General features: G+C 47.6%; 1 non-coding gene across 1 annotated transcript; it reads right to left on the bottom strand.

Moving 5' to 3' along the window:
- Window positions 1–2,635: 2,635 nt before the first annotated feature.
- On the bottom strand, window positions 2,636–2,746 carry trnal-caa (transfer RNA leucine (anticodon CAA)). Its single transcript has 2 exons — window positions 2,709–2,746; window positions 2,636–2,681 (listed from the first exon to the last, which is right to left on the bottom strand). It is a non-coding gene; the product is annotated as a tRNA-Leu (tRNA).
- Window positions 2,747–8,191: the final 5,445 nt, after the last annotated feature.

An 8,191-nucleotide genomic window follows, 5' to 3' on the forward strand; every position in this document is an offset into this window, starting at 1 on the left:
CAAGGAGGTTCATACAAGATCCAGTCACCTGCCTCTTGAAACCAAAGGAACTTCCATCGCCGAGTCCCCCCCTCCATACCTGGCTGGTTTGAGGAGGCGCCATGCGAGCGCCAGGCGTTCTTATCGATGAATTCTGCACTTGAGTTCTTCGCCATCCAAGTCGCCAAGTGCTGTGCAACCTCTGAACTGAACCTCATGATTTATCTCCAGAACTAAATGAACTTCAACGATTCCCGTCGGCATCCGCTATAAAATAATTCGACGCGCTTGAAACTTGCACTGGTAACACAACGTTTGGCCAAAAGCAATATATTCATTAGCGTGTCACAAATTATGCCTGTTTGTGCTAAATATTTCTGCTGTTTCCACAGTTTCCACCTCTGTGACCATATTGCTGATGTAGATGTGCTCTTCCATACCTCTAGGTAACTCTACTGCACGGTTTGGACTTCTTCTATACTATTGACTGCATCTTCTTCAAACTGGGGAGCCCTGGTTCCACGCTTACCCCACCACTTGCGATGCTGTTCGGTGTGTTGGACGTGTCTCGAGGAGGACGCACCTTCTCCAAATTGCGGTTACGTGCGAAAGTACTTGGCCATTAAATTTATCATTTATATCCCCGGTCTTTAATTTGCAATTAGCCCATCGGCCGACTTCCATACACCTTTACGGGACGGGAGATTTATAGCCAGAGACGTCAAATAAATCGGACAATAAAATCAAATGCTCATTATAACTCGATACATTAAAGTCAGAGAAATAAATTGTTCGGTGCCATGGAAGTAGTTAAAGATCGTCCAGCGCTCTTCCTCCAATTTCAGTCAGGCTCATTATTGCCAGGGGTCATGCGGGGGTGGAATCCACTTCTTGTCCGCTCTCCATTCATAAAAAGCATATAAACAACCATAAATATGAAAAATGAGAGAGTCGCCGGAGCATCACAAAGAAAGGGCTCCGACAGATACTTTGACGCTGCGGCTCCTGCCAAATCTGCTGCATTTTTCGGGCGTCCCGACATACCGAGCAGCCGGTGGGGCGATTCACCGGCACAGAATTAAACGGAAATTAGAGATGTGCTTTATGAAGACACAATGGAGGCTTTAGCGAGATGTGTAGATTAGCGGTCCACCCCTAAAGCTCAGGGGTGAGGGGTCTTCTCCTGCTTTGTCTTCGCTTCCAGGCTGGTTGCTGAGCACAGTACGCCTGATAGCTCCTTCATTATGTCGTCTCGGTCAGAGGTGCGGACAAAAAAGACGGCGACACGGTGACACAGCCAGTAGCGCTGCTCTCTCACGGCGCCGGGGTGGTGCGAGAGGCTGTGGGTTCAATTTTCGCTCAGTCTGTGCGGAGTTTGCATGTTTCCTCTGGGTGCTCTGGTTTCCTCCCACACTCCAAAGACATTCTGTTCAGGTTCACCCATAGTATGTGAGTGACAGAGAGTGAGAGTGAGAGTGTGTTCCACTGATGTACGGATGAGTGACCCAGTGTAAGAAGTGTATCTAGCAGTGTAAGTCACCACGGTGAATAAGCCGTGTGAGCTGATAACACTACACAGAGTTCATTGGAAGTCGCTTTGGTGAAAAGTGTCTGATAAATAAATGTCTCTATTCTGTGTGCAGTGGTAATTTCTGGAACTGGGGGTTGTTAGGAAAGGGCTTCAGGTTCTAAAACCCATGACCTGTGAGCTGCTGTTGTACTTCAGTACACACACACACACACACACACACTCTGAAATAGTCAAAAAACTCCAGTTTGTGTTGCCCTTGATGGCATCATGGACCCCCACCACATTCGGCCTGCGGTGAAACCCAGCCCCGTCACACTGACGGGATTAGCCTTCATGTTGCCCGTGTTAGAGCCCTGAACAAAGGCCCTTGAGCACGGGGGGGGGGGGGGGGGACACCCTGTGGGGTGGGCTGTTGGACTGCTTTACTACTTCATGTTTGTGCATCAGGTCAACAAGTAAAAAAGCAGGTGTGCATCACGCTCACTGCGTCTGCTCAGGCTCCAGCGAAGAGACGTGGTGGCGGCGGGTTGCTAGCGGTGCGGAATACACACTCCATCGGTGTTCCGTGTATTTGTATGTACTCATGAGTGCGAGGCAGCCGTTGGCAGTGATACAGCAAACAAAGACCATGAGGAGGACACGGGTCTTGTTGTTCGCACAGCATCCTTCATCGTATTACACACACACACACACACACACACACACACACACACACACACACACACACACACACACACACACACACACACACGCACACGTGCTGCTTGTGGGAGAACAGCTGGTGAACATAAAAGAGCTTCAATATTGATGTGGGCCAGAGGACTGCCTCGACGTGCATGTGGCACCTCTCTCCTGTGGCGGGCGGCCTGTGTGTGCGCTATGAAGCGAAGTATCTCCCCCGGGGCTGTCGAAGCTCCTCGGCTGACCGGGACAGAAATGAGTTTGAAAAATGTGGGTTTAGAGACCCTTCTGAAAACCTGGGAGGGATTCAGCAGCTCCGAGGGACAAAGGGAGGGTCTTCCAAATTTATCGGCACGGCACACACGATGTAAATCACACCTGTATTTACATGTATTCATTCAGCATTTTCTACAAAGTGACAAACGTATGGTAGAAAAAGCACATTGTCAGAAGTGGGATTCGAACCCACGCCTCCATTCGGAGACCAGAAGCCCCATTTGTAGAGAAGGTAATGAACCTTGAGTCTGGCGCCTTAGACCGCTCGGCCATCCTGACACACTCCTAGTAGCTGCGCTCTTTGTCTGTCATCAAGAACCCCTCATCCGGTGAAGGGTGGCCATGGTGCGGTGCCTATCCCAGAAACAGGGCATGATGTTATTCTATATTCTAACACCTGTGACAGAAGCTTCTCACAGTGCATTATTATAAGAACTGTTTGAATGTTATTTATGATGTACAGTACATATACAGTGGGGGTAGAAAGTATTAATCCTCCCAGATTATAACTGAAAGTTACACATATTCAAATTGGATTTTTTTTTTTGTGTAGTAAATATGTGTGACATTTAATGAGCTAAAATCACTTTGACTATCAGCTGAAAAATCACAGCACTGAAAAGTATTCAACCTTTTGCATCATCATTAAACAGCATTTGGAATTTGGAATCGGTCCCTGCGAATTGCGCTAGGAGTGTGGGGATCGTAATTAACAGTAATAATAAAATTACTAATATTACTAATAAACTGCCAGCGAGTCAAAAAATATCCACAACATGAAAGATCTAAGCAAAGGCTAATAACACTTTTTGGGTGACCCTCATATAATAATAATAATAATAATAATAATAATAATAATAATAATAATAATAATGTGTATAGATATATGATAAATAATATATTTTGGGCTCTCTGTCTCACAGTATTTATTGCTCCTGGCCTTTTGCTCAGACAAAGTGGAAGCTCAAGTCAATACTCTTTGCGCTTGAGCAAAGGAGGTGAGTTGGGAAAAGGGCGAGTCGAAGAGCACGAAGCCCAAGGTTACACACCTTGCAAAAGCGTGGAGGAAAAGCAATTGATCTGAATTGATTTGTGAAAAAAAAAAAAAAAAAACAAAAAAAAACGTCCTGGCGCCGAGCGGCGCTGCCGAGTTCTGATTACGGCAACGGGCTTTGAACAAAGCAGGGCGTTTCTTTCGAGTAGAACCACGCGGCATTTATAATAATTGAGGCCCCCGGCCGAGGAGAAGTTCCCCAGAGAAGGAGCAGCAGAACTTTGGAGGTTTCAGTTATTCACTATGCCAGTTGGCTCTTGCACCCGTACGCACATTCGCAGCAGGGTATTTGATCCGCTGATTCCACACAGTGGCACCTGATCTGTTTCATCTTTTTACCTGATGTTCATCTCTCTGGTAACATACAATGATGTTCACCTATTTATGCAGCAAGGTAACTTACTGTACCAGTTCAGGGGTACAAAAGCAGGAGGTGGGATTTGAACCTACAACTTTGAAGGCAGCCCCTACAACCACTACAGTGTCCGCTCTTCTGTAGTACAGTCCTTTGGAGAGGGGGGGCTTAACCTTAACTGCCACGTGTCCCGCGGTAGCTTACACTGATTTACATATTCATACAGCGGGACAATTTTCACTGTATCGACTCAGGGTAAATACCTTGACCAAGGGTAAAACAGCTGGAAATGGGATTCAAACCCAGGACCTTTGACTGCAAACCACTAACCGCTACGCCACCTGCTGGAATCATCTATTGAACTGACATCCTCACAGTGACAGCAAGACAAATGAGAGAGCGATAGTGTGCGTGTGTGTGTGTGTGTCTTCAGCTGGTGTTCGGACGATCTCACAAAGTGGATGCGAATGCTCACTGCCCCTTATCTCGCTGCACCGTGCGTGTTGATTAAACGAGGTCAAGTCGAAGCTCATCACGGCCCCATGAGTCACGGGTTCTTCGCTCCAAAAGTCACAATTATCATTTGTGCAAAACCACAGACGGGACCGACGAGCAGAGCGCAAGCGCTCATCGCAAACTCTACATCGCTTCGCATCTTAGGAGGTGCGCCGTGATGGCGTCCGGTGAGTGGGGTTCGGAGCCAAACCCGCCGGCAAATTGAACCCATTCCCCAGCGGAACCGACCCTGAGAAGAACCTAGCGGACAGAATGATGGAATACACACTAACGCCAAATAGACAGCGGCGCGTATTAGGGGTTTTTAAAGACGAGAACATTTCCCCGGGGCAGGCAGGCAGTCCCCGGATTACGAACGAGTTCCGTTCCTCGGTGCGTCTTTAAATCGGTTTTGTACGCAAGTCGGAACCGTTGCGTGTAACTCAGGTTTTTAACGCGATAGGCTTTACGTGGGGCGGTTCGTAACTACGGGTCGTATGTAAGTCAGATGTTCGTAACCCGGGGACTGCCTGAATATTCGATCATTTTCAACTGTGTTTTCTTTGCTAATTTTGCGAATTTAGTTTGTAGCGATGCGAAGGGAGCGTCTACCCTCCCAGCCAACAGAGGGCAGTAAAGAGCACGCAGAACGGGAGCGCGGAACCGCCTCGACTCAACTCTCTTCTACGGTGTTCGCAGCTCGTGTCTGGTGTTCCTGAGCACCGCTGATCAATAACGAGATTGAGTCATCTCTCGGCATTCGCCACCGATTTGGAGTTTAAGGAGAAAACATATTTTTTCAGTTTCAGCTCTTTTAAATCAGTTTTAATTTTCATGCATCTTGAGTTGAAATATTAAAAAAAGTTTCACTAAGTATTCTTTATGTACTATTTACTATTTTTGTCCAGGTTTTTACGGAAACGAGAGAGGGTGAGGGTTCTCTGTTATTAATAGCCTTTAACTGAGCATCGCTTTGTGCTAAAAGTGACTTTGGAATTGTGAACATAACAAGTTATGAACAGTGCTTCAGTCCCACTTGTGGTCACACACTGAAGATCCAGGGTATTATATCTACTCTGTCAGTTCGGTGAAGCTTGAGGCTCCTTTAGAGATGGGACCCAACACTGACCCGGTCGCCTGGTTCAGCGTGAGCTCATCGCTGGGTTTATAGAGTGAGACACGGGGACGAGAGGTCAGCGGTGCAACTGAGCCGCTGTCTGACAACAGGAAAACCAACGAAACGTAAGACCAGCGCTGGGCCAGGTGACACCTGCCATGGGTGATACAGGTGAGGTGTGTGGAGCGGACCCTGAAATCACTACATTTCACCTGCTTTGTTCATCAGTTGTTCATTTATCTGACACCAAATTCTCCAAGGTTACTTACACTGAGTTACCCATCTATCTATCTATCTAATGAGCTTTACATCCTGGATATGAACTGATACCACAATTTACCTTGTTCTGAACATGGCCACTGACTGCCAGGGGCACAGAGGAAGAGATGAAAGGGTGTCTTGGTGCACCTCAGACATGTATGGGGAGCTCTTTTTTATCTTGTGAGGTTCCATGTAAGACAAAAACTCAGCAGGGTGTTCTGGGACGGGGGAGTCCGACAGACGGGGTGTTGGCAGAGGGAGCCACGCTGGGGGGGGGGGGGTGGAGAGAGAGCGAGAGAGGATCTCCTTGATCGCCCCACGTTTGTCTAAACACGTCCTCCTTTACAGATGATGAAAACCTGATGTAAATCATCTACACAACCGAGATGTTCATTTCTCATTCCCGTGGTGTATGAAGAGCTTTAATCTGTCCTTTATTATTATTGTTGTTATTTTTGTTGATGAAGAAAGCCATTTCCTATATGGCCCCAGCATGAGCTTCATCTGCCGCTTCTGTTTCGTTTCCCGCCGTTTCGTCTGTCATTTCGAGCGTCTCTGGTCTTCCCCAAAGGTACTGCCTTCCACCAGGGTGTCCTTCCAGGGGTAAAGATGTCCTGCAGAAGACGAGTGTGTGATGTGACCGGTCTTTGCAAAACTCCGTGTTTGTTTGTGACAGTGCCTGTAATTAATTCTCTGCGTCCTCAGATAACGACGTAATGGCACTTGACACTGGCGTGTCGGTTTGCTCTCCACGACAAGCACACCCTCACAGCCTTTTCTTCTGAGCTCAGGGAACTGAACTCAGAAACATCCGGCGCAGCAGGTGGGGTAGTGGTTATGGCTCAGAACACGCAAATGCCATACAGATGAATTCGAACCCGGAGCCAAACGTACAGCCCAGGGGCAGTGAGGTGCCAGCACTGAAGGACCTAGGTTCGAATCCCACCTCCTGCTGTAGTACCCTTGCTCAAGAAACTTTACCTGGATAGATGCAGTCAAAATTACCCTGCTGCGTACATTCCTGAATCGGTGTAAGTTGTTTTGTAGGGATAAATGAATGAATACAAATGAAGAGACGTTACCATGACCATGAGGAGGTAGTCGGTCCTCAGCTGCTGCGTCCAGGGTACTTGGTGGTGCGGTACCCTGTCGGATAGACACGGCGCCACCGCGGTGTTTTCGAGGAGGAAACCGGGCAGGAGGAAGAACCGACGCGGTCAAGTGGAAACAAGTACTTGGATACTGAGTCAGCGCAGATGCAGCGCTCCAGTGAAATGAAACGTTTCTCACACCCTGGAAGGAATTTTACCTTTTATGGCCATTGCTCCGAAACGTCATCCGTTCGCATTCTTTACGCGTCATCGTCAGAAAACACGGGCCGAGCGGCATTGCCGGCGTCTGTCATCGCTGAGCGCCGGAGCAGAGGGACCACCCGGACCACCCGGCCAAGGAGCGATCTCCAAGACCCCAGCTGGAGCACAGCTGGTGCCGTTTAGCATCGTCTCGCTAACCTTGTCGCTCCTTGCGGGGTCCCTATAGCCACCTTACAAAGATGCGAATCCCAGGACAACTCATGCGAGGCTGTTTAGATGTACGAAGGGCCGAATTTGGACTTTGTGTCCCTCCTGAGAGCTGAGTGGTGCGACACCAGAGCCAAGATGCAGCCTTCTTCTCAGTTACAGTATTTCCAACCGTGCTCTTCACCTCCGCCAACCCTTCTTTGCTGGTTTCACCTGTTATAATCTCAGCGATTGTTTCCCCGTTTGGACTGTCCAAACCATGCCCACGTTTCCACTGAGCGTCTCTTCGTTTGCATTGTTTTCATTGATTTCTTCTCTTGTTCTGCTTCGATTTGTTTTGCATTTAAAGTTGAATTAATGCATGAACTCTGCACGTCATGTATATTTAGGACGACGGGTCGTGTACCTTTGGACTTGAAGGTTCCGGTTCAAATTCCGGCTCCTGCTTCAATACTCTTGAGCAAGGTACTTACTGTGAACTGATAGAGTAAAAATTACCCACCTGTATAGATGTTCCTTACAGAACATCAGCTAAATGAATGAATGAACAGTATGTTGCATTTGTGAGTTGAACGGGCGCACGAACATAGCCAAACGGCGTTAGACTAGTTGATGTTGGAAAACTGCTCCGTTATGCTGTGTCATGATGACTCATGCAAAGTGTTCAAGTAATTGTGTTCATTTTTATGTGATTTCCTCTTATTTTTAGCACAAATGGGTGTCAGTTTTGAAGGCTCAACAATGCATTAAAATTTCAACCGTTCCTCATTTCCAAGGGGTTTTCAATGTATTACTTCTGCTAGGTGGGTGAAGACTATCCAAGTGGTCCCCAACTTACAATGGGGTTACGTTCTGTTAAGTCCATCGGAAGTCGAAAATATCGAAAGTCGAAAATGCATTTAAAGCACCTAACCTACCGAAC

This window comes from Scleropages formosus, chromosome 14 (assembly GCF_900964775.1).
Source record: "Scleropages formosus chromosome 14, fSclFor1.1, whole genome shotgun sequence".
In the NCBI taxonomy this organism is placed as follows: domain Eukaryota; kingdom Metazoa; phylum Chordata; class Actinopteri; order Osteoglossiformes; family Osteoglossidae; genus Scleropages; species Scleropages formosus.